This window comes from Oncorhynchus keta, chromosome 32, assembly GCF_023373465.1.
Source record: "Oncorhynchus keta strain PuntledgeMale-10-30-2019 chromosome 32, Oket_V2, whole genome shotgun sequence".
Classification (NCBI taxonomy): domain Eukaryota; kingdom Metazoa; phylum Chordata; class Actinopteri; order Salmoniformes; family Salmonidae; genus Oncorhynchus; species Oncorhynchus keta.
This window is the reverse complement of record NC_068452.1, coordinates 12,967,870-12,995,204: the sequence shown is the minus strand read 5'-3', so window position 1 is coordinate 12,995,204 and position 27,335 is coordinate 12,967,870. Positions and strand designations below refer to the sequence as shown.

At 42.2% G+C, this 27,335-nt stretch overlaps 2 protein-coding genes and 1 pseudogene across 2 annotated transcripts in view; all 3 read right to left on the bottom strand.

Annotated features, from left to right (window-relative positions):
• Positions 1-27,335, bottom strand: part of LOC118365129 (zinc finger protein 501-like) — a 309,516-nt gene that overhangs the window by 80,044 nt on the left and 202,137 nt on the right. The window lies entirely within an intron of this gene.
• The window catches only part of LOC118365096 (zinc finger protein 501-like), a 117,788-nt gene that overhangs the window by 33,618 nt on the left and 56,835 nt on the right, over positions 1-27,335 (bottom strand). The gene's annotated exons all lie outside the window — the stretch shown is intronic.
• The window catches only part of LOC118365138 (zinc finger protein ZFP2-like), an 81,975-nt pseudogene that overhangs the window by 44,425 nt on the left and 10,215 nt on the right, over positions 1-27,335 (bottom strand).

Below are 27,335 nucleotides of genomic sequence, written 5' to 3'. Positions count from 1 at the left end.
TTTCTATCCCCGGGACCAAAAACTCATGCTTCCTACATTGAACTTGTCTGTACATTTAAAATATACGTTTTACTCAACTGCGTTACCCACTCCATTCAGCAGATGGGGGCAGTGCTGTTAATGTGACGTATAATCTAGTGGATGGAACGCTTCTTTCAACAGCAGCAACAGTTAGTCAGCCACCTCGGTAGCTTGCTAGACAAAATAGCCGGACCAATAAAGCCCTTTAGATGCTTTTGTGTATATTAGTCACTTTGCATTAAACACACTTCTGTCGTTGAGTTAGTTATCCGATTTAATTTCATATTTACTTTGTGGTTTTTGGTCAGTTTAGCGGGCTGTTTAAGTTAGCACTAGCCTAGCTAGCTAACATCCCCGACCGTGAGGTCACTAAGCTAGTCCTGTTAAAGACGTGAAAGAGGAGGAAGATGTGTTCAGAGTGAAAGGGGAGGAGGATGTTACAATAAAAGAGGAGGAAGAGAAAGAGGGGGATGCAGTTTTGGAGTGAAAGAGGAGGAGATGACTGACATCCAAAAATGCAGAGGAAGAAGAGGAAACTGGATATCTGGGCTTGGTTTCCCGTCCAAAGATTTTCCCATCCAATGGTTCTAACGATGAGCGGGTTAACACTAGTAAGTACTGTCTTAAATATAGAGGCACAAACTCTGCAGTTGTTGAACTGATGTTTGGTGTTCAAGGGGAAATCTGCAATTGCTACATCCATATTTGGACTTTTTAATGATTTATTTATAGCCATTGATTCTTAAAGAATAACACATTCCTCATGAGCTTAGTTCAACTGTTGTACCCCATCAGAACCCCAAATAAGGTTTTTTTACTCCAATGTTTAGAAACATTGTAAATCAACACTGTATAGCCTCAACATGGTTAAAACTATCATGTTGATATAATGGATGGTCAGTCCTTACATCCATTGGTCTGTCTACGAATTTGAAAGTAGTTAAATTTCTCCAGCCCCATCCATCATCTTATTACCAATAGTGGTGGAATTACAGCTTTGTTATTGTTTGAACTGCAGATTGGTTTATTGATGTGTCTTTTTTAAACCGTAGGATTTAAAAAGAAACAAAATGGCAGCCCAGAGACCTGAGCTGTGTTTGAATACTCATACTAACCGCACTATTTTGGTTTCTGGTAGGTTAATACAGTTGAAACATTTGAGTCATTTATAAGTTCTATTCTTTAAGAATCAATGGTTATATAGTAAATGGGTCTTTCTATAATTGCCAGTGTAGATTTCCTGTGGGGGTCAAATTGTTAGAGATGTTGATAAGTCATTAGCTGTGTTAGAATACTCAAACTAAACTGTACTATTTGTGACATGAATTGAGTATTTTGTATGCTTATTGGTCATAGTATGATATACAGTGGGAGAACAAGTATTTGACACACTGCCGATTTTTTTTGCAGGTTTTCCTATCTACAAAGCATGTAGAGGTCTGTAATTTTTATCATAGGTACACTTCAACTGTGAGACGGAATCTAAAACAAAAATCCGGAAAATCACATTGTATGATTTTTAAGTAATTAATTTGCATCCCGTCTGGTCATTTTTTAAAATTAACTTCCTCACCATCTTAGACAAGCATGCTCTGTTAAAAAAATGCAGAACTAAGAACAGATATAACCCTTGGTTCACTCAGGACCTGACTGCCCTCGACCAGCACAAAAACATCCTGTGGCGGACTGCAATAGCATCAAATAGTCCCCGCGATATGCAACTGTTCAGGGAAGTCAGGAACCAATACACTCAGTCAGTCAGGAAAGCAAAGGCCAGCTTTTTCAAGAAGAAATTTGCATCCTGTAGCTCTAACTCCAAAAGTTCTGGGACACTAAAGTCCATGGAGAACAAGAGCACCTCCTCCAAGCTGCCCACTGCACTGAGGCTAGGTAACACAGTCACCACCGATAAATCCGTGATAATCGAAAACTTTGACAAGCATTTCTCAACGGCTGGCCATGCCTTCCTCCTGGCTACTCCAACCTCCGCCAACAGCCCCCCTGCATCTACTCGCCCACGCCTCCCCAGCTTATCCTTTACCCAAATTTACATTTACATTTAAGTAATTTAGCAGACGCTCTCCCAGATAGCAGATATTAGAAGATGTTCTGAAAGAGCTGCAAAACCTGGACCCATACAAATCAGCTGGGCTTGACAATCTGGACCCTCTATTTCTGAAACTGTCCGCCGCCATTGTCGCAACCCCTATTACCAGCCTGTTCAACCTCTCCTTCGTATCATCTGAGATCCCCAAGGGTTGGAAAGCTGCCGTGGTCATCCCCTCTTTAATGGGGAGACACCCTGGACCCAAACTGTTAGACCTCTATCCATCCTGCCCTGCCTATCTAAGGTCTTCGAAAGCCAAGTCAACAAACAGATCACTGACCATCTCGAATCCCACCGTACCTTCTCCGCCGTACCTCCGCGGGTGCACCTCAGCCACGCTCAAGGTACAAAACGATATCATAACCGCTATCGATAACAGACAGTACTGTGCAGCCGTCTTCATCGACCTGGCCAAGGCTTTTGACTCTGTCAATCACCATATTCTTATCGGCAGACTCAGTAGCCTCGGTTTTTCGAATGACTGCCTTGCCTGGTTCACCAACTACTTTGGAGACAGAGTTCAATGTGTCAAATCGGAGGGCATGTTGTCCAGTCCTCTGGCAGTCTCTATGGGGGTACCACAGGGTTCAATTCTCGGGCCGACTCTTTTCTCTGTATATATCAATGATGTTGCTCTTGCTGTGGGCGATTCCCTTATCCACCTCTCCGCAGACGACACCATTCTGTATACTTCTGGCCCTTCCTTGGACACTGTGCTATCTAACCTCCACACAAGCTTCTATGCCATACAACACTCCTTCCGTGGCCTCCAACTGCTCTTAAATGCTAGTAAAACCAAATACATGCCTTTCAACCGTTCGCTGCCTGCACCCGCACGCCCGACTAGCATCACCACCCTGGATGGTTCCAACCTAGAATATGTGGACATCTATAAGTACCTAGGTGTCTGGCTAGACTGTAAACTCTCCTTCCAGACTCATATCAAACATCTCCCATCCAAAATCAAATCTGCTTTCTATTTCGCAACAAAGCCTCCTTCACTCACGCCGCAAAACTTACCCTAGTAAAACTGACTATCCTACCGATCCTCGACTTCGGCGATGTCATCTACAAAATAGTTTCCAATACTCTACTCAGCAAACTGGATGCAGTTTATCACAGTGCGATCCATTTTGTTACTAAAGCACCTTATACCACCCACCACTGCGACCTGTATGCTCTAGTCGGCTGGCCCTCGCTACATGTTCGTCGCCAGACCCACTGGCTCCAGGTCATCTACAAGTCTATGCTAGGTAGTTCCGCCTTATCTCAGTTCACTGGTCACGATGGCAAAACCCACCCATAGCACGCGCTCCAGCAGGAGTATCTCGCTGATCATCCCAAAGGCAAAACATAATTTGGCCGCCTTTCCTTCCAGTTCTCTGCTGCCTGTGACTGGAACGAATTGCAAAAATCTCTGAAGTTGGAGACTTTTATCTCCCTCACCAACTTTAAACATCTGCTATCTGAGCAGCTAACCGATCACTGCAGCTGTACATAGTCCATTGGTATATAGCCCACCCAATTTACCTACCTCATCCCCATACTGTTTTTATCTTATTTACTTTTCTGCTCTTTTGCACACCAGTATCTCTACCTGCACATGTTCATCTAATAATTTATCACTCCAGTGTTAATCTGCTAAATTGTCATTATTCACTCCTATGGCCTATTTATTGCCTACCTCATGCCTTTTGCACACAATGTATATAGATTCTTTGTTTTCTACAATGTTATTGACTTGTTTATTGTTTTTTTGTTTACTCCATGTGTAACTCTGTGTTGTTGTCGGTTCACACTGCTATGCTTGATCTTGGCCAGGTCGCATTTGCAAATGACAACATGTTCTCAACTAGCCTACCTGGTTAAATAAAGGTGAAATAAATAAAAATCGGAGTCCTCCATCTTCACCAGCTGATGGGGAAACCATCTGAAGTAACTCTGGGCAGTTTCACTCTCTGATTTCAGGGCGGGCAAAGCGCTCAAGGTCACTCTGGTGCAGTTTGGCGGGAAGGCAACAATGCTCTCTCGCTCGAGACTAACGACCAGCGGCCAATCACAGCGCTTCAGCGGGGGCGTGTCTTGCCCAGAATACGACCAGCAGCCAATCACAGCACTTCAGCTTCAGCGGGGGCGCGTCCTGCCCAGAATACGACCAGCAGCCAATCACAGCACTTCAGCGGGGGCGTGTCTTGCCCAAAATACGACCAGCAGCCAATCACAGCACTTCAGCTTCAGCGGGAGCGCGTCCTGCCCAGAATACGACCAGCAGCCAATCACAGCACTTCAGCGGGGGCGTGTCTTGCCCAGAATACAAGCGGGAAATCAAATGACACGTCTGTGATTGATAGACAAGGATCTGACGTCTCTTCACCGGCAGCAGACAGTTGAGCAAACTCCAACATTGACAAACAACAACGATAGCACTTTATGTATCTATTCCCCCCCCCCCATTTGGAGAAGTCATAAGTCTTTGGAAAAATAGTCCAACCTTAAGCTTGTGACTACAAACTTGTAGCATGCACTTGCAGTTTGTTTTGCCCATAGAACCTGAATGAACTGTCATTTAAGTGACTTATTTTCAGTCAGAATAGAATGTTTCTGAACACTACTACCATGATGATGAAAGATTAATGATGAATGACAAAGTTACAGAGGCACAAAGATCATACACCTCCAGTGTTCTCACTCATCCTTCATGATTTTTGGATCCAAGGACCGACCATCCATTCATCCATGATATCAACATTATAGTTTTACCCTGATTTTAGGAGATAGGCTACAGTGTTTGTTTCCATATTGTTTCCAAACATTGGAGTAAAACAACCTATTTTAGATTTGATGGGGGTGCAACAGTTGAATTTAGCATGTATAAGTTACTTTGTTCAACAATACATGGCCTTGGTATATATAAATGGATGTAGGAAGTGCATAATGCCGTTTTAAAACCACACACTGCAGTTCAACAACTGCAGAGTTTGTGCCCGTTATTGAGATTAGTACTTAATGGTGTTCATCTGACCTGTCTCCTCCTCTTCTTCCTCCTCCTCTTTCAATATGACAGTTCTCTCTCTCCTCCATTACTCTCTACTTTTACTGTGACATCCTCCTCTTTCACAACAATGTTCAGCCCCAGAGCCTCTCTCTCCATCCAGCAGACCTCCTCTTCTTTAACAGTGAGTGAGTAGTTTAGCGAGCTCATGGTCGAGGATGTTAGCTAGCTAGTTAGCATTAGCGGCTTGTGCTAAATTAACGGGCCAGCTGACTACCAACAACAACGTAAATATTAAATGTGGCAACTCGTAGTTACGAAAGAAGTGTGTTTAAAACAGTGACCTAATATCAAACGAAACAGTCTAAAGAGCTTGAATCGATTGGCAATATTGGTTCGCTAGTTACCGAGGTGGCGGACACGCTGTTGTTGTTGAAGTGCCCCGTCCACTAGATTATGTCACATGCTGGCTGCATCACCTAAAAGACAAAAACACAGTTGTCATATTTTTTTTAAAATAAAGTGGTGATCTGCAGTTTTTTCCACTCATAAATTCATTATATGTACCCATTGATTATTGAAGAATATAACTTGTTTCATGAGTTGAGTTCAACTGTCGTACCCCGTCAGAACCCAAACTATAAACTAGGCAAACACCTTGTAGTGTGAGTGTGCGTAGGAGCAGGTCGACATGGGTGAACTTGGGAAGGTTGAACACCAGGCGGGCTGGATAAATTGATGGCACAAACGGGGAGCCCAGCAAACAATGTTATTCTGGTTAAAGAGTGAGATAATAGTTGATTAAGGGGGGGTTGACCATTAGGAAATAATATGTCATGTTTTACTCGTACCTCAGCCAGCTTTGAATGGTGTCTGAGGCAGTGACATACTAGACCGTGGCAGTAAATCTAATACGTAGGTGTTTTTAGTCATGCATGAACATTGTTACACCATGTAGGAGCAGTATAGACCTAGTTTCGTGGAAATTTCCTGTATTTACCAAATCATGAGAGCAAACCACACACAAGTCAGAGTTTATCACAAAGTCCATCTTTAATTATATGAGCTCCATCACAACCCTGAGAGTCCCTTACACATTGCAACTGTGATCCTTTATAGCAAAGACACACATAGCCAGACAGCATTGGCCATAATTTATCATTCAGCTTTGTCTCCTAAACTATGTACTTTTCTCAAACTCAGAACCAAAACAAATCCTCATATCAACAGGCATATATCAAATCCATCATATCTTGACAAGATCACAGAGACGCATTGACTGGCACACAGACATTGTGGAGCCAAGAGATACACGCTTGACCTCTCTCCGGCAGCGTAGCCTAGTGGTTAGAGCGTTGGACTAGTAACCGGAAGGTTGCGAGTTCAAACCCCCGAGCTGACAAGGTACAAATCTGTCGTTCTGCCCCTGAACAGGCAGTTAACCCACTGTTCCCAGGCCGTCATTGAAAATAAGAATATGTTCTTAACTGACATGCCTGGTTAAATAAAGGTAAAATAAAAAAATTAAAGTAACTTAGTCTTGACAGAGAACAGATGACTGCAAACCCAGCCACAGTATTATACAAAAATAAACATTCTGATGAGAAGTAACTTACAAAACATATGATGAATATAAAACATCTTACCTATGTTACCAACTAATTCTGATTATTCCCCAACATTCCCCTCTCAGGGACATTCTCCCTTCTAAAGAATCAGAATATTAATTACATACTCAATATTGAAAAGGAAATAAAAATTCAAATCCCCCCATTGCCAAATACCTTAGCTTATATGTAAGCTGTCTCTCTTCTGAAACTAAGTTTACAACCTTTATTCTACAAGACAAACTTGCACATTTTTAATAACACAGAATAATCAATTTGAGGAAATTAAAAACATAAACCAATATTTAGAAATGCTCCCTAAGATACATGAGAACCAGTGTCTAAACACAGACCTCATCACAATATATAGGACAGACATCCCTCTAAGTCCTCATGCTCAGAAATATACTCAGGAATAGAGAATAGGTCAGGGAAATCATTCATATTCCAAATCATAAGTAACTAACTATTTATCCAACCAATATTTAGAATAGCATTCCTCAGTGATTCAAATAGGTCTTATCACTTAAAGTAAAAACTTCAATTTAACACACATCCATATTAGCAGATTTACTTACATTCAGAATAATTATCCCATAATTCTCCTATTAAACTTTTTTAATCATGATTATAATACAGATCAGTATCTCAACGCATTCTTAATCTAAATTACTACAATTTACATGGTGTCGACCTCTTCAATCAACCTGATACCACAAAAGTATAAACAATTTAATGGCACAGTTGACACCCCCCTCTCAGTCACTGATTCTCCTGGCGTCTCTTCCGTTCTTCTTCAGATAGCTTTACAGTTCAAAGTGGACGGCCCATGATAATGTCCCAATTTCAATGTCTCATCTTTACCACTCGTGTCTTGTCCATTCGTCAACCAATATACCAGCGTCATAAGAAAATGTTAGAACAGATCTTTCTCCATGATCACTCCAAGTGGACTCTCACAGTATGAGAGAAACATGAAAGAAAAGCAGTTGATAGCTTAGATCTGAGACTCTACACCAATTTCTGGCTTGGTTCTTTTCTCTCGGTAGAAGTGGTTTGGAAAGTCTAAAACGCCTTTGTCACTCTTCAGCCAGTTAGAGGGGGTTTTGAGGTACACACACTATTCGGTGCAATTATCTCTTCCATGCATTAAGATACCGCCTGATGTCACTTTTCATGATAACCTCGAAAGAACAGATCAGAACAACAGTTTAGTTCAGTTCATTAACTACGTAATAAATTATTACTTTTACCAATTATTCTTAATACACATACCTAAACATATTTCAGAGAATATCAAAACATTCTATTGAAACTATTCTTTCAAACTGGTTTATACTCCCCATCTCACTGTCAACTCCATCGTAGAGCCAAGGATCAAGAAGTTAGACCTATACCCCTCGGGAATAGAACAAAACAAACACAACAATACAATACACTCAACAATACAATGTATCATTTTAATCATTTTAGTCAATAAGATTCTTGCTACGTAAGCTTAACTTTCTGAACATTCGAGACGTGTAGTCCACTTGTCATTCCAATCTCCTTTGCATTAGCGTAGCCTCTTTTGTAGCCTGTCAACTATGTGTCTGTCTATCCCTGTTCTCTCCTCTCTGCACAGACCATACAAACGCTCCACACCGCGTGGCCGCGACCACCCTAATCTGGTGGTCCCAGCGCGCACGACCCATGTGGAGTTCCAGGTCTCCGGTAGCCTCTGGAACTGCCGATCTGCGGCCAACAAGGCAGAGTTCATCTCAGCCTATACCTCCCTCCAGTCCCTCGACTTCTTGGCACTGACGGAAACATGGATCACCACAGATAACACTGCCACTCCTACTGCTCTCTCTTCGTCCGCCCACGTGTTCTCGCACACCCCGAGAGCTTCTGGTCAGCGGGGTGGTGGCACCGGGATCCTCATCTCTCCCAAGTGGTCATTCTCTCTTTCTCCCCTTACCCATCTGTCTATCGCCTCCTTTGAATTCCATGCTGTCACAGTTACCAGCCCTTTCAAGCTTAACATCCTTATCATTTATCGCCCTCCAGGTTCCCTCGGAGAGTTCATCAATGAGCTTGATGCCTTGATAAGCTCCTTTCCTGAGGACGGCTCACCTCTCACAGTTCTGGGCGACTTTAACTTCCCCACGTCTACATTTGACTCATTCCTCTCTGCCTCCTTCTTTCCACTCCTCTCCTCTTTTGACCTCACCCTCTCACCTTCCCCCCTACTCACAAGGCAGGCAATACGCTCGACCTCATCTTTACTAGATGCTGTTCTTCCACTAACCTCATTGCAACTCCCCTCCAAGTCTCCGACCACTACCTTGTATCCTTTTCCCTCTCGCTCTCATCCAACACTTCCCACACTGCCCCTACTCGGATGGTATCGCGCCGTCCCAACCTTCGCTCTTTCTCCCCCGCTACTCTCTCCTCTTCCATCCTATCATCTCTTCCCTCTGCTCAAACCTTCTCCAACCTATCTCCTGATTCTGCCTCCTCAACCCTCCTCTCCTCCCTTTCTGCATCCTTTGACTCTCTATGCCCCCTATCCTCCAGGCCGGCTCGGTCCTCCCCTCCCGCTCCGTGGCTCGACGACTCATTGCGAGCTCACAGAACAGGGCTCCGGGCAGCCGAGCGGAAATGGAGGAAAACTCGCCTCCCTGCGGACCTGGCATCCTTTCGCTCCCTCCTCTCTACGTTTTCCTCCTCTGTCTCTGCTGCTAAAGCCACTTTCTACCACTCTAAATTCCAAGCATCTGCCTCTAACCCTAGGAAGCTCTTTGCCACCTTCTCCTCCCTCCTGAATCCTCCTCCCCCTCCCCTCCTCCCTCTCTGCAGATGACTTCGTCAACCATTTTGAAAAGAAGGTCGACGACATCCGATCCTCGTTTGCTAAGTCAAACGACACCGCTGGTTCTGCTCACACTGCCCTACCCTGTGCTCTGACCTCTTTTCTCCCCTCTCTCCAGATGAAATCTTGCGTCTTGTGACGGCCGGCCGCCCAACAACCTGCCCGCTTGACCCTATCCCCTCCTCTCTTCTCCAGACCATTTCCGGAGACCTTCTCCCTTACCTCACCTCGCTCATCAACTCATCCCTGAGCGCTGGCTACGTCCCTTCCGTCTTCAAGAGAGCGAGAGTTGCACCCCTTCTGAAAAAACCTACACTCGATCCCTCCGATGTCAACAACTACAGCCCAGTATCCCTTCTTTCTTTTCTCTCCAAAACTCTTGAACGTGCCGTCCTTGGCCAGCTCTCCCGCTATCTCTCTCAGAATGACCTTCTTGATCCAAATCAGTCAGGTTTCAAGACTAGTCATTCAACTGAGACTGCTCTTCTCTGTATCACGGAGGCGCTCCGCACTGCTAAAGCTAACTCTCTCTCCTCTGCTCTCATCCTTCTAGACCTATCGGCTGCCTTCGATACTGTGAACCATCAGATCCTCCTCTCCACCCTCTCCGAGTTGGGCATCTCCGGCGCGGCCCACGCTTGGATTGCGTCCTACCTGACAGGTCGCTCCTACCAGGTGGCGTGGCGAGAATCTGTCTCCTCACCACGCGCTCTCACCACTGGTGTCCCCCAGGGCTCTGTTCTAGGCCCTCTCCTATTCTCGCTATACACCAAGTCACTTGGCTCTGTCATAACCTCACATGGTCTCTCCTATCATTGCTATGCAGACGACACACAATTAATCTTCTCCTTTCCCCTTCTGATGACCAGGTGGCGAATCGCATCTCTGCATGTCTGGCAGACATATCAGTGTGGATGACGGATCACCACCTCAAGCTGAACCTCGGCAAGACGGAGCTGCTCTTCCTCCCGGGAAGGACTGCCCGTTCCATGATCTCGCCATCACGGTTGACAACTCCATTGTGTCCTCCTCCCAGAGCGCTAAGAACCTTGGCGTGATCCTGGACAACACCCTGTCGTTCTCAACTAACATCAAGGCGGTGGCCCGTTCCTGTAGGTTCATGCTCTACAACATCCGCAGAGTACGACCCTGCCTCACACAGGAAGCGGCGCAGGTCCTAATCCAGGCACTTGTCATCTCCCGTCTGGATTACTGCAACTCGCTGTTGGCTGGGCTCCCTGCCTGTGCCATTAAACCCCTATAACTCATCCAGAACGCTGCAGCCCGTCTGGTGTTCAACCTTCCCAAGTTCTCTCACATCACCCCGCTCCTCCGCTCTCTCCACTGGCTTCTAGTTGAAGCTCGCATCCGCTACAAGACTATGGTGCTTGCCTACGGAGCTGTGAGGGGAACGGCACCTCAGTACCTCCAGGCTCTGATCAGGCCCTACACCCAAACAAGGGCACTGCGTTCATCCACCTCTGGCCTGCTCGCCTCCCTACCACTGAGGAAGTACAGTTCCCGCTCAGCCCAGTCAAAACTGTTCGCTGCTCTGGCCCCCCAATGGTGGAACAAACTCCCTCACGACGCCAGGACAGCGGAGTCAATCACCACCTTCCGGAGACACCTGAAACCCCACCTCTTTAAGGAATACCTAGGATAGGATAAGTAATCCTTCTCACCCCCCTTTTATGATTTAGATGAATGAATGCACCAATTTGTAAGTCGCTCTGGATAAGAGCGTCTGCTAAATGACTTAAATGTAAATGTAATACAATACACTCCTTCACATATCACTCAAGTTGTATAACTTCAATTCAAACCCTCAAAAAACTGAATCCTCCCCCATGTTTTACACACATCTCTCCGTATGAGAGTAATAAAAAATATATATATATATAAAACAGAATTTCAACTAACCTAATCAAATTAAAATCACTAAACTGAAAAAAAAAACCTCTGAAAAATGATTTAACCCCTATGGTCATAGGAAAATAGACTTAAAGTAGCATACCCTTAGTTAAAAGTGTTAAGGGAATTTTTATCAATGATGACTAATTATGTATACATTACAATCAGGACTGACTAATCAGAATACTATTATGTTACTGTATATGTACTAATCAGAATACTAATATGTTACTGTATATGTATGAATTTTCTTTCTGAATCTTAGTACTGAATATAATGTGTGTGAATGAATCAAGGATTAGAACAATGATGGTCTGTTCCTTGGTAGGAATGAATGAACTAAATCTTCAGACTGCCTAGAATGCTAATCTACACCGGAAAACCTTGGCTCAGCCGTAAATTATATTAAATTGGTAGGGAGACTGATGTGGGAAGGCTTGAGATACAGCCTTTGTACTGGAACGAAGATGGCACGGGTTGGAGCTGAAACTAATGACGTAATTTTCAGTTTATAACCTGTGGTAAACTGTATCGTATTCAGTACTCTCGTGAATAAACTCTGCTGTTTGACTTTAAGACTGGGCTCTGTCCATTATTATAGAATAAGGGTCTTACAAATCCTTATGAATTGACAGTGTTTAATTTTAATTGGGTATTAAAACACAGAGCAATTGAATTCCTTTAACAAAAAGCAATGCCCTCTCCCTCTTCACAGTGTTCCAAATTACAAATATGGCTAAGAAACATATTTACCAATTACACAAATTATCTTGAAAGCTGTATTACAAATTAACATAAATTCATTATCCAAATGGCTTTCCAATGCGGGTGATCAAGCCACAACAGAAAGTCATCAGAAGGTCATAGGTCATACAAAACCCTTCAAAGCAGTGTTTTTCACTATATTAAACAAATTGAAAACAATAGTCAACTAGTTCCAACATTTTTGTATTTCCATGTTCCCAGAACATTCCTTTATCAAAAGAATTAACGTGTGTAATGAAAACTCATTAAAATCCCATGTGGTGAGTGCCCCTTTAAAATACCTTTGCACTAAAACAAACAACTTCCAGGCCCTTTTAAATGTGGTAGTTTATGGCCTCAATTTCACTCACTCTCCCCAAGAGTATAGTCCCTGGAAACATTCCAAAGAGGGACAGTGAAATACCCATTTTCCCGGAGAAAACACAAAAACGCTTAGTATTCATTGCAGTACATCGATTCAGAAACTCAAACGTGAACTAGAAACCAAACCTAAGGATAATTCCACTGTACCTCAAATCATTAATCATAAGTTTTAATCAACATCAATGTATATGTATTATTCTGCCCTTGAGTTGCGTTCCCATGCAAAACTAGACAGATAGCTAACAACTAAGTCTTCAATAACTCCCAAGGCGTGACTTTTCTTGAATGAATATATTGAAAACGTTTTATGTTGTGAAACTGCAAAATACAGAAAAGAATATACTTTAGTGTTCAATTCACACCGACATACTGTAACTGTACATTAAACATTTGAAGTTGCATAAATACAAAGCACGCGCTAAGGTACCATGCATCTGGCATGATGCCAAACCATATAGCTAATTGTTAACCATATGGTAATTGGCTCCTTTCATTACTCTAATGTATAACCATCTATGTAGAATAACAAAGCATATTACACTAGAAACAGTAACAAAACTACAGTATTGTATATTTTACAATTCGTTTGCATGACGCATGAGCAAAGTAATACAGCTAACGACATACATTAAAGGCATTGCAATTTGTGAGTAAATGCAACCAACATTGATATGTAAGCAACTCTATCAATAACAAGATTATCATCATTAGCTAAATGCTTGAATCGAACTTACAAACAAATATTTTTCCAAGGCTGAAGCGTGACAAGAAATAACTACATTGAAAGACCTGCACCGTAGCATTGTTTGTAGCTGCTTCTATGCGTGCAAAACAAATTCTGTACTTCCTGTTTGCGTCATCTTTCTAAGTACCAGAAAGCGCCACTAGAGGGCAAATAACACCATTGAACACCATGAAAATCCAATTTAACCTTTGTAATAAAATAATCTGTTACCTTCTAACAGGATGGCAGCACATGTATGATACAATGTTTAATTAAGTTAAATCAAACTCCTAAAAAAAACTTTAATCAGCAATCTAATAATTTCAACCTGTTGATATAAATTTAGTAAAAACGATCCTGATTTTTTTTTCTTCAAAAATCTTTCAAAAGTTGGCGCTGTCTCAGCAGTGTAAAAATCAAAACAAACTTATTATTTTTTCCCCCACTCATATCCACAAAGCTTATATTCCCCAAAGGTCATTACTGTTCTGCACATCCATTAATGATCTTCCTTTACTCAGTACAGGGTCTGAAGTTCCAATGTATGCAGATGATACAGTGATAAATTCATGCAAATAACAAACTACACAAGAAACTCACTACTATAATGGTTCAGATGATAAAATTGCTCAGACTCAATAAAATAAAACAGTCTGCATGTTCCTCAAAAAACAACTACTGATGGAAAAAGCTCCCAGTGGTATCTGATTTCAAGTGCCAAGGCATCATACTTGATTCCAACCTTTCTTTTAAAAAGCAAATAATAAAGGAACTCAAATAACCAAAATCAACCTGGCTAATTTCCCAAAACATATGAAATTGTTTTGACTAACAAAACGACATGTTATAGCTGGGACCCTTTGGATGACAAATCAGAGGAAGATTTTCAAAAAGTAAGTGAATATGTAATCGTTAATTGTGTGCCGGAGGAAATTTGTATGTGGGGCGCCATCCTCAAACAATCGCATGGCATGTTTTCGCTGTAATAGCTACCGTAAATCAGACAGTGCATTTAGATTTAAAATTTCAGATTTAAGACACTTGTATGTTCAGGTCCGCTAGCGTATTCGTTATTACCATGACGACCGGGACTCCTGTCCATAAAACTGATTATAGATTTATTATACTGCGTCCATGTGTATAGGCTTGTAAGTACGTTGAAATTAAATGGTCTTCTTTTCAACTTTCAACTAAAACTTATATTGTACGTTGGGCATAGTCTTATCTTCAACAACATTTTGCTAAGTGGGATAGCCCCAAATGTCAGTTTTAACGTGTCCAAATCAATAGTCCAAATGAAGAAACAGTTTGTGATAAATTGAAAACCTAAACATAAAATGTGCTATATACACAAACATCTGCCACAATAATCGTATTACTTGTATTTTTTTAAAATAAGCTCCTTATAAACTGCACAAGCACCAAAAACGCTGTTGTTTTGACAAGTAGCAATAAATCACTGAATTCGATTAGGGGGGAAATTAGGTTGTACTTGCTGTTGGAACTAAACAAAACACCTGGAATATTAGCTCACTGGTTAGAGGACAACCTGCAGAAGACAGTCAGCTACATTTGGGAGTGATACATTTAAATGTAGGGGTCGCTGAACAAAGGAACACCACTTATTTGTCATAACTCATCGATATTGTGTGACAGGAAGGAGATGACGTTGCACCTCCTGTTAAAACTAACAGCACAAAAACCACACGGAATCTGGGAATAATGTGTACATCACTGGTGAGAGGACAATTTGTAGAAAACAGCTAGCTACATTTTGAAGTGTTGCATTTTGATTCAAGTGGGTCACCAATGTGGTAAGTGTAACAACTCTTTTTTTAGGTGAGTCACTTTTTGTTAAATCACATAAATAGTACTAGTCCATTTCAAAGACAAAGATTTTCCCACTGAGGCTAATATCCATATGTTGTAATCAATAGAACAGGGGGCAAACGTCTAGGGTTCTACATTGTGACAACATTAAAATAATCCTTCTACCATGTTAAACAATTCTATATTGTGACATTATTTCATTGATATCATGAAACAACTCCATGTATTTTCTGATGTTTGATCAGAGATCTTTTATCAGAGTATCTCTTCCCACATGGATCACAGCTATGAGGATTCTCTCATGTGTGTGTTCTCTGGTGTATAGTCAGATTGCTAGATGTAGTATAACTCTTCCCACATTGATCACAGCTATAAGATTTCTCTCCTGTGTGAATTCTTTGATGTATTTTAAGGTTTGATGAAGAGTTTCATCTTTTCCCACAGTCAGAGCAGCAGTGAGATTTCTTTCCTGTGGGTCTCTGCTGGTGTTTCTTGAGGAGTTCTGATCTGGAGAGACTTTTCTCTGCCTCGTCAGCATCATGATGTTGCTGAGGCTCCCCAGAGGATCCACGATAGTCACGTCTCTCTCCTGTGTGAACGACAAAGTCAGACATATGGTTAAAGGACCACAACAGCAGAAATCCACTGTTTATTTGAGGTAAAAGATGATGCCCAGAGCGTACCCATGAAGTTGTACAACAATTGACGTCTGTTAAATTTGAAAATGAAGACAGTCAAGACAGCAACAATAGTCAGATTTAGTCTTGTTTCACATTAGTAGTAACATTGATGATTGCAGGCTTGAAACATGTTTTTCAAGTTGTTGAAATCCTAAGCAGTGTGCCAGACAACTTTTGGTCTCCAATATAGGCCCCTTTCTGTGTTTGCTAAAATTGCGCCACGAGGGAAATGCACACACAATTTGGTTGCAGAGTGTATTTGAGTATATTTGAGTATGTTTCACACTACTATTGGAGTATAATTGTAAGGCTCGCTTGAATCACCTGCTTAAAATGTTTGTGTTATTGTTGCAAATCGACTGATTTATAGTTAAAAAAAAATACTTCAACCAGTAAAATTATCTTTGGCTAGCTTTGCCATCAGCCTGACAATAAGGGTTTGTACACTAAGTGTTTAACAAATTGGCCCATAACTTCACCTAACGAAAACATAGACCTAGGACTATAAATCATTTCATATTTCAGGTGAAACATGGAAACTAAAATGTCGTTGTCATGACATTTCATAACCAGATAATTTTGTGAATAATCCCACTAGGCTATTCTTTAATGTGTAAAGTTCCTGAATAAAGGAAAATAGCTCTGGGTTGTACAATAGCCTATCCATCAAGGAACAGTTCTCTACACATTATGAGCAAACTATCTGTCTCCAAACAGACAAACGAGACCCTACTATAAATCAAGCAGACAATAACATTACAAACACCACTTTTTTAGGGATGTTGGATCCAACATGGAGCACGGCATAACTGTCTTTACCAGAGTAATGAATGAAGAAGCACTTAGGTTGTTGTTGCATGTTGTGATGTTTGTAATTTGACAGTCATTCAGAAAATATTTTCCTGGATCAGCTGATGATAGTTGAACTAACAATGTGACTAACAAAACAGCTACAGTATGTGTAATTATTGAAGAACCACATTAATGACAGTATCCATTTGGGTGTTGTCAATAAGGTCAAGGTTAGAACCATTGGATTTCGCAAACTCATAAATTATTTAGGATTTCTGTGCCCATAAACTGTTTCTCAGCGTAATATAAGGAGACACTAAATGTTACGTAGGTAGAGTGCATTTCAGAGATCTGAATATGAAAAACGGTCCTAACAGGACAATAACCTAAACCACAAGGCCAACTCTACACTGGAGGAGCTTACCAAGATGACATTGAATGTTCCTGAGTGGCCTAGTTACAGTTTTGACTTGAAAATGGCTTTCTAGCAATGATCAACAACCAACTTGACAGAACAGGAAGGATTTTAAAAAAGAATAAGGAATATTCACATGAAGATCTGTCTCCTATTGGATGACATCACAACTTCCCATCAAGCAAACTCCCTGAAGACATCACTCACTCCTTCAAGCTTGCAGTTGTCTAAAAAAACTATTTTGCTCAAGACATTTGTTTCCCTTTAGTGTGTTTATACTTTACTGTATTTATATATTACTTTTCAACAGGAAAAGTTAAAAATCACTGGAGGACATCATGAACAATTCCTACAGTACAAAAACATATTCAAGTGTAGAATGCCCTTTTAAAATCACACATTAGTTCAACAACTGCAGAGTTTGTGCCCCTGTTTCATAAGATAAGATACAGATTTATAAGATAGTACTCACTGTATTTACCGGTGTTAATCAGATCTCCAGTCTTCTCTTCTTCATCCTCTAATGTGACAGTAATCTCCCCCTCTTCATCCTCATCTCCAAAAACTGCATCTTCCTCTTTCACAGTAACATCCTCCTCTTTCACTCTGAAGGTATCTTTCTTTTCTTTCACTGAAACGTCTCTCTTCTTCTTTCACGGTAACAGCCTCCTCCTCTTTCACGAGAGCTTCTTTCTCCGTCTAGCAGACCTCCTCTTCTTTAGCAGGAGGAGAGTAGCTTAATGACCTCATGGTCGGAGATGTTAGCTAGCTAGCATTAGTTACCAGACTAGTGCTAACTTAACCAGCCAGCTAGTTGACTTACAACGTAAATATGAAATTAAATGGGGTAGCGAGTTGTTTCCACATAAGTATGTTAAAATCGTAGTGGCTAATAAAACACGAAACTGTCTAAAGGATTTGAATGTTCCGACTTTGTTGGCTAGCGAGCTACCGAGGTGGCTGCAGTTGTTGAAGAGCCACAGTAGAAACATCACCTGAAAGACACATAACGCCATCTGCTGTCCGGAGGGAGGAAACGCAGTTGAGGGAAAGCTTGTTTTTTTTCCTTCAATTAATTATAATATTATAAAGCAGTTTAGGGAAACGTTTTTTTCCTCTCCATTAAATATGAATATTATATCAACACGTACAAAGAGCAACAAGTGTTGTTTGATTAGGTCAGATTTTTATGAGAATTCAAAACAAACTCTACATCTACTCCACATCTGTATTTCTGATTCAGTCAAATAACTAGATATCAAAATAAGCACCTACTTATTGATACCCTTGATAAAGATGAGCAAAAATTTATGTAAAATAAATAAACTTTTCCCACTACCAGGATATTTTAGCCCAAAACCTGGTTACCTCTCTGCTTGGAGGCTGAAACTTGACCATACGTGGATCTTCCAGCAAGACACATCAACACCCACGAAGAAACGGTTAATTGGGCACAAAATCACCATTTAACGGCCATCTCAGTCTTTGGTCTTTAACTCCATTGAAAACCTGTGGTTTGAATTGAACAGGGCAGTCCACAAGCGCAGACAAAATAAATCAAGGCCCTGGAGAGATTCTGTGTGGAGGAATGGTCTAAGATCCCAACCCATGTGTTCTTGAATCTCATAAAACATTTCAGTGTTGTTATCCTCCCAAGGGGAGGGTGCTGGAATATTGAAAACATTGGTGGCAATAATTCAGACCACTACCTTTTGAGAATTACATGTTAAACTATATATCTTTCTCTGAGCAATTGTATTCATATAAAATAATATAATTTCCCTTTATTTTTTACATACAATATAGCTCAGTATTTGAATTCTTTATTTTATAGAGTCGTTTATCTCATCTTTATCAAGGGTATCAACAATTTTGTCCCCCACTGACCTCTATACTGCTGCAACATGATGTAACAATACATCATGTAGATGTATATAATGAATAGACTAGGTCTAAACTGCTCCTATATGGTGTAACAATACATCATGTAGATACTCCTACATTTTTGTATTATTATTATTATTTTTTTCACCTTTATTTAATCAGGAACAAGTTCTCATTTACAACTGCGACCTGGCCAAGATAAGAAAAGCAGTGTGACAAAAACAACACAGAGTTACACATGAACAAACATTTAGTCAATAACAATAGAAGATCGAGAATATATTTTTATGTTTAGGAATATTGTGAAACACCACTATTAATGTAGATATTATGGACATGTTATTAAATCAAACGTTTTACCATTGGGACGCTTGATTTAATTAAGTAATTATTATTTTCGGATATAAAGACGAAGCTGTATTAACAAAAAACGGATTGCAACTTGCAAAACATCTGGGAAGAAAATTACAGACGGAGGCGCACCAACTTCCAACTTTGTTCGACATTTGAAGCTGCACAAAGAACGGTAAGTCGTGGCTAATATAGTCGACAGCTATATAATTAATTGTTTTGCTAGTATAGCATGTAGGCTAACGTAACATTAAATCAATGAGACTCCACACAGTCAGTCAGTGTGGGAACGTGAACATTGCACCCAAGATTGAGCAACAACTGGCTAGGCAGCTGGTAGCCTAAATCCTACCTGATGTTACTGCTGTTCCTGAAACCATTGACATACGTTAGCCTACTGTAACCACACACCGAGAGGGTGTAGGTGTGTGTGTTAAGGTTGGGCGATTGTGTAAACGCCAACATCGCCCGACTGCGCCCCATAGCTTGTCTTGACTTGGGACTTGAGTGCTAAGACTTGAGACTTACTTGTGACTTGTAAAACAATGACTTTGTCCCACCTCTGGTATATACTCTATCCTATTCTATTGTATATTAGTCTATGTATTACTCATCTCATATGTATTAACCGTATCTTAGTCTATGTATTACTCATCTCATATGTATATACTGTATTCTATACTATTCTACTGTAACTTAGTCTATGCCGCTCTGACATCGCTTGCCTAAATATTTATATATTCTTATATTACTGGACTGTTGGGAGCTAGAAACACAAGCATTTTGCTACACCCACAATAACATCTGCTAAACACGTGTATGTGACAAATAAAATGTGATATGATGTATATACAAGTCGAAAGTTTACATACACCTCAGCCAAATACACTTAAACTCAGTTTTTTTTCACAATTCCTGACATTTAATCCTCGTAAAAATTCCCTGTTTTAGGTCAGTTTAAGAATTGACATTTCAGAATAATAGTAGAGAGAATGATTTTTCAGCTTTTATTTATTTCGTCAGATTCCCAGTGGGTCAGAAGTTTACATACACTCAATTAGTATTTGGTAGCATTGCCTTTTAAATTGTTTAACTTGGGTCAAACGTTTCAGGTAGCCTTCAAAAAGCTTCCCACAATAAGTTGGGCGAATTTTTGCCCATTCCTCCTGACAGAGCTGATGTAATGGAGTCAGGTTTGTAGGCCTCCTTGATCGCACACGCTTTTTCAGTTCTGCCCACAAATTTTCTATAGGATTGAGATCAGGGCTTTGTGATGGCCACTCCAATACCTTGACTTTGTTGTCCTTAAGCCATTTTGCCACAACTTTGGAAGTATGCTTGGGGTCACTGTCCTTTTGGAAGACCAAGCATTAACTTCCTGACTGATCTCTTGAGATGTTGCTTTAATATATCCACATAATTTTCCTTCCTCATGTAGCCATCTATTTTGTGAAGTGCACCAGTAGCTCCTGCAGCAAAGCACCCCCACAACATGATGCTGCCACCCCCGTGCTTCACGGTTGGGATGGTGTTCTTTGGCTTGCAAGCCTCCCCCTTTTTCCTTCAAACATAATGATGGTCATTATGGCCAAACAGTTCTATTTTTGTTTCATCAGACCAGAGGACATTTCTCCAAAAAGTATGATCTTTGTCCCCATGTGCAGTTGTAAACCGTAGTCTAGCTTTTTTATGGCTGTTTTGGAGCAGTGGCTTCTTCCTTGCTGAGTGGCCTTTCAGGTTATGTCGATATAGGACTTGTTTTACTGTGGATATAGATACCTTTGTACCTGTTTCCTCCATCTTCACAAGGTCCTTTGCTGTTGTTCTGGGATTGATTTCCACTTTTCGTACCAAAGTACGTTCATCTCTAGGAGACAGAACCTTCCTGAACGGTATGGCGGCTGCGTGGTACTATTCTTTGTACAGATGAACGTGGTACATTCAGGCGTTTGGAATGGACGAACCAGACTTGTGGAGGTCTACTATCTTTTTTCTGAGGTCTTGGCTGATTTATTTTGATTTTCCCACGATGTCAAGCAAGGAGGCACTGAGTTTGAAGGTAGGCCTTGAAATACATCCACAGGTACACCTCCAATTGACTCAAATGATGTCAATTAGCCTATCAGAAACTTCTAAAGCCATGACATAATTTTCTGGAATTTTCCAAGCTGTTTAAAGGCACAGTCAACTTAGTGTATGTAAACGTCTGACCCACTGGAATTGTGATACAGTGATTTATAAGTGAAAAAATCAGTCTGTTAATTAACAATTGTTGGAAAAATTACCTGTATCATGCACAAAGTAGATGTCCTTACCGACTTGCCAAAACTATAGTTTCTTAAAAATAAATTTGAGGAGTGGTTGGGTGTATGTAAACTTCCGACTTGTAGGTCTGGTGTTGGGGATCATTCCACACTCTGTGGATCTCCTGCATGTATTTTCTTATGTTTGATCAGACCACTTGAATGAGAGTATATCTTGTCACATTGATCACAGCTATAAGGCTTCTCTCCTGTGTGTGTTCTCTGGTGCTCTTCAAGGCTTTTGCCCTGATAATTTGTATGACTGCTCTCCTGTGTGTGTTCTCTGGTGTGATACCAGGTTGCTTGACTGAGTAAAACTCTTGCCACACTGATCACAGGAAAAAGGCTTCTCTCCTGTGTGTGTTCTCTGGTGTGATACCAGGTTGCTTAATGAAGTAAAACTCTTGCCACACTGATGACAGCTATACGGCTTCTCTCCTGTGTGTGTTCTCTGGTGCGTTTTCAGATTACTTGAATGAGTAAAACTCTTGCCACACTGATCACAGCTATACGGCTTCTCTCCTGTGTGTGTTCTCTGGTGTGATACTAGGTTGTTTGACTGAGTAAAACTCTTGCCACACTGATCACAGCTATATGGCTGCTCTCCTGTGTGTATTCTCTGGTGTGATACCAGGCTACTTGACTGAGCAAAACTCTTACCACATTGATCACAGCAATATGACTGCTCTCCTGTGTGTGTTCTCTGGTGTGATACCAGGTTGCATGAATGAGTAAAACTCTTGCCACACTGATCACAGGTATAACGCTTCTCTCCTGTGTGTGTTCTCTGGTGTTTTTTAAGATAACTTGAATGAGTAAAACTCTTCCCACATTGATTACAGCTATAAGGTTTCTCTCCTGTGTGTGTTCTCTGGTGTCCTTTAAGGTGTCCTATCCAAGAAAAGTTTTTTCCACATTGCTCACAGCTATATGGCTGCTCTCCGGTGTGTGTTCTCTGGTGTGATACCAGGTTGCTTGACTGAGTAAAACTCTTGCCACATTGATCACAGCTATATGGCTTCTCTCCTGTGTGTGTTCTCTGGTGTGAAAGCAGGTTTCTTGAATTAGTAAAACTCTTGCCACACTGATCACAGCTATAAGGCTGCTCTCCTGTGTGTGTTCTCTGGTGTGATACCAGGTTGGTTGACCGAGTGAAACTCTTCCCACACTGATCACAGCTATAAGGCTTCACTCCTGTGTGTGTTCTCTGGTGTGATAGCAGGTTGCTTAACTGAGTAAAACTCTTCCCACATTTATTACAGCTATAAGGCTTCTCTCCTGTGTGCACTCGCTGGTGTATTTTAAGCTTTGATGAATATGTGCAATGTTTCCCACGGTCAGAGCAGCAATGAGATTTCTTCCCTGTGGGTCTCTGCAGGTGTTTGAGGTGTTCTGATCTGGAGAGACTTTTCTCTGCCTCGTCAGCATCATGATGTTGTTGAGGTTCCCCAGAGGATCCACGATAGTCCCGTCTCTCTCCTGTGTGAACAACAAAGTCAGACAGATGGTTAAAGGCCGACAACAGCAGAAAGCCATTGTTAATTTGAGGTAAAAGGTGATGCCCAGAGCGTACCCATGAACTTGTACAACAATTGACATCTGTTAAATTATTTGACAATTGTCAAGTGAGCAACAATAGTCATATTTTGTCTTGTTTTCACATTAGTAGTAACATTGACGATTGTAGGCTAGAAATAAGTTAAAGTTGCTGAACCCCTAAACAGTGTGCCAGATTACTTTTGGTCTCCAATGTAGACCCCTTTCTGTGTTTGTTAAAATTGCGGCACGAGGGCAATTTGGTTGTAGAAACTCCTCCATGCTAATGAGGAAACCTCCAGCTGCGTACCCCTTCTAGCACCAGGGTCAGCGCACTCTCAAGTGTTGTTTTTTTGCCATCATTGTTAGCACACTAAGGGATGTCCTCCTCTTCTTCCGAATAGGAGAGGCGAGAAGGATCGGAGGACCAATATGCGGCATGGTAAGTGTCCATGGTTCTTTTAATAAGGAATAGTACACATGAACAACTGAATACAAAACACAATAAACGTGGAATGAACGAAACCCAAAACAGTACCGTGGTGAAAAACACAGACACGGAAACAAACACCCACAAACAGTGAAACCCAGGCTACCAAAGTATGATTCTCAATCAGAGACAACTAATGACACCTTGCCTCTGAGAACCATACTAGGCCGAAACGTACAAATCCCCAAATCATAAAAAAACAGACTGCCCACCCCAACTCACGCCCTGACCATACTAAATAAATACAAGACAAAGGAAACAAAGGTCAGAACGTGTGACACACACACACACACACTATACATTTATTAAACATAAGTTCGTCAAAACCCGGCTGGTGGAAATTGACAGAGGACCAGGGCAATAATAATAATATCAATCAATCATTTTGCTCTTTATTTAACCATCTTACAAATAAAACCTTCTTTGTTCATTGAAATTGTGAATAACTCACCACAGGTTAATGAGAAGGGTGTGCTTGAAAGGATGCACATAACTCTGCAATGTTGGGTTGTACTGGAGAGTCTCAGTCTTAAATCATTTTCAGCACACAGTCTGTGCCTGTATTTAGTGTCATGCTAGTGAGGGCCGAGAATCCACTCTCACATAGGTACGTAGTTGCAAAGGGCATCAGTGTTTGAACAGTGCGATTTGCCAAGGCAGGATACTCTGAGCGCAGCCCAATCCTTCTGATTAAATAACATTTTTACAGAACTGCTTGTTGCAATTTCGATGAGGTTCTCTTGTTAAGATATCGGTAAGTGGACTGGAGGCAGGGCATGAAAGGGATAAGGAATCCAATTGTTTGTGTCATCCGTTTCGGGAAAGTACCTGCGTAATTGCGCACCAAACTCAGGTCCTTCACGAACAGGTCTCCGGGCAGCCGAGCGGAAATGGAGGAAAACTCGCCTCCCTGCGGACCTGGCATCCTTTCACTCCCTCCTCTCTACATTTTCCTCCTCTGTCTCTGCTGCTAAAGCCACTTTCTACCACTCTAAATTCCAAGCATCTGCCTCTAACCCTAGGAAGCTCTTTGCCACCTTCTCCTCCCTCCTGAATCCCCCCCCCCCCCTCTGCAGATGACTTCGTCAACCATTTTGAAAAGAAGGTCGACGACATCCGATCCTCGTTTGCTAAGTCAAACAACACCGCTGGTTCTGCTCACACTGCCCTACCCTGTGCTCTGACCTCTTTCTCCAGATGAAATCTCACGTCTTGTGACGGCCGGCCGCCCAACAACCTGCCCGCTTGACCCTATCCCCTCCTCTCTTCTCCAGACCATTTCCGGAGACCTTCTCCCTTACCTCACCTCGCTCATCAACTCATCCCTGACCGCTGGCTACGTCCCTTCCGTCTTCAAGAGAGCGAGAGTTGCACCCCTTCTGAAAAAACCTACACTCGATCCCTCCGATGTCAACAACTACAGACCAGTATCCCTTCTTTCTTTTCTCTCCAAAACTCTTGAACGTGCCGTCCTTGGCCAGCTCTCCCGCTATCTCTCTCAGAATGACCTTCTTGATCCAAATCAATCAGGTTAAGACTAGTCATTCAACTGAGACTGCTCTTCTCTGTATCACGGAGGCGCTCCGCACTGCTAAAGCTAACTCTCTCTCCTCTGCTCTCATCCTTCTAGACCTATCGGCTGCCTTCGATACTGTGAACCATCAGATCCTCCTCTCCACCCTCTCCGAGTTGGGCATCTCCGGCGCGGCCCACGCTTGGATTGCGTCCTACCTGACAGGTCGCTCCTACCAGGTGGCGTGGGGAGAATCTGTCTCCTCACCACGCGCTCTCACCACTGGTGTCCCCAGGGCTCTGTTCTAGGCCCTCTCCTATTCTCGCTATACACCAAGTCACTTGGCTCTGTCATAACCTCACATGGTCTCTCCTATCATTGCTATGCAGACGACACACAATTAATCTTCTCCTTTCCCCCTTCTGATGACCAGGTGGCGAATCGCATCTCTGCGTGTCTGGCAGACATATCAGTGTGGATGACGGATCACCACCTCAAGCTGAACCTCGGCAAGACGGAGCTGCTCTTCCTCCCGGGGAAGGACTGCCCATTCCATGATCTCGCCATCACGGTTGACAACTCCATTATGTCCTCCTCCCAGAGCGCTAAGAACCTTGGCGTGATCCTGGACAACAAACACCCTGTCGTTCTCAACTAACATCAAGGCGGTGGCCCGTTCCTGTAGGTTCATGCTCTACAACATCCGCAGAGTACGACCCTGCCTCACACAGGAAGCGGCGCAGGTCATAATCCAGGCACTTGTCATCTCCTGTCTGGATTACTGCAACTCGCTGTTGGCTGGGCTCCCTGCCTGTGCCATTAAACCCCTACAACTCATCCAGAACGCCGCAGCCCGTCTGGTGTTCAACCTTCCCAAGTTCTCTCACATCACCCCGCTCCTCCGCTCTCTCCACTGGCTTCCAGTTGAAGCTTGCATCCGCTACAAGACCATGGTGCTTGCCTACGGAGCTGTGAGGGGAACGGCACCTCAGTACCTCCAGGCTCTGATCAGGCCCTACACCCAAACAAGGGCACTGCGTTCATCCACCTCTGGCCTGCTCGCCTCCCTACCACTGAGGAAGTACAGTTCCCGCTCAGCCCAGTCAAAACTGTTCGCTGCTCTGGCCCCCAATGGTGGAACACACTCCCTCACGACGCCAGGACAGCGGAGTCAATCACCACCTTCCGGAGACACCTGAAACCCCACCTCTTTAAGGAATACCTAGGATAGGATAAAGTGATCCTTCTCACCCCCCTTAAAAGATTTAGATGCACTATTGTAAAGTGGCTGTTCCACTGGATGTCATAAGGTGAATGCACCAATTTGTAAGTCGCTCTGGATAAGAGCATCTGCTAAATGACTTAAATGTAATGTAAATGATATCAGATTTGACATAGTCCGTACGCTTGAGTTCATTTGCACACAAAAAAAACAACATAGACCTACTGTAGCACCCATAACAAAGACCTACTGTAGAACCCATAACAGCAACTAACAACAACATTGACCTACCGTAGGACCCATAACTTCACCGAACAATGACATAGACCTACTGTAGGACCCACAATTTCAGCTAACAACAACATAGACCTACTGTAGGACCCATAACTTCACCTAACATAGACCTACTGTTGGACATACCTTCACCTAACAACAACATAGACCTACTGTTGGACAGATACCTTAACCTAACAACAACATAGATCTACTGTAGGACCCATTATTTAACCTAAAAACAACATAGACCTACTGTAGGACCCATAACTTCACCTAACAATAACATAGACCTACTGTAGGACCTATAAATTCACCTAAAATACACCTACAGTCGGACCCATAACTTCACCTAGCAATAACACTGACCTACTGTAGGACCCATTTACTCACCTAACATAGACCTACTGTTGGACCCATAACTTCACCTAACAACAACATAGACTTACTGTAGGACCCATTTACTCACCTAACATAGACCTACTGTAGGACCCATTTACTCACCTAACATAGACCTACTGTAGGACCCATAACTTCACCTAACATAGCGCTACTGTAGAAAACAAAACTTCACCTAACATAGACCTACTGTAGGACTCATAACTTCACCTAACAATAACATAGACCTACTGTAGGACCCATAACAGCAACTAAGAACAACATTGACCTACCGTAAGGACCCACAATTTCAGTTAACAACAA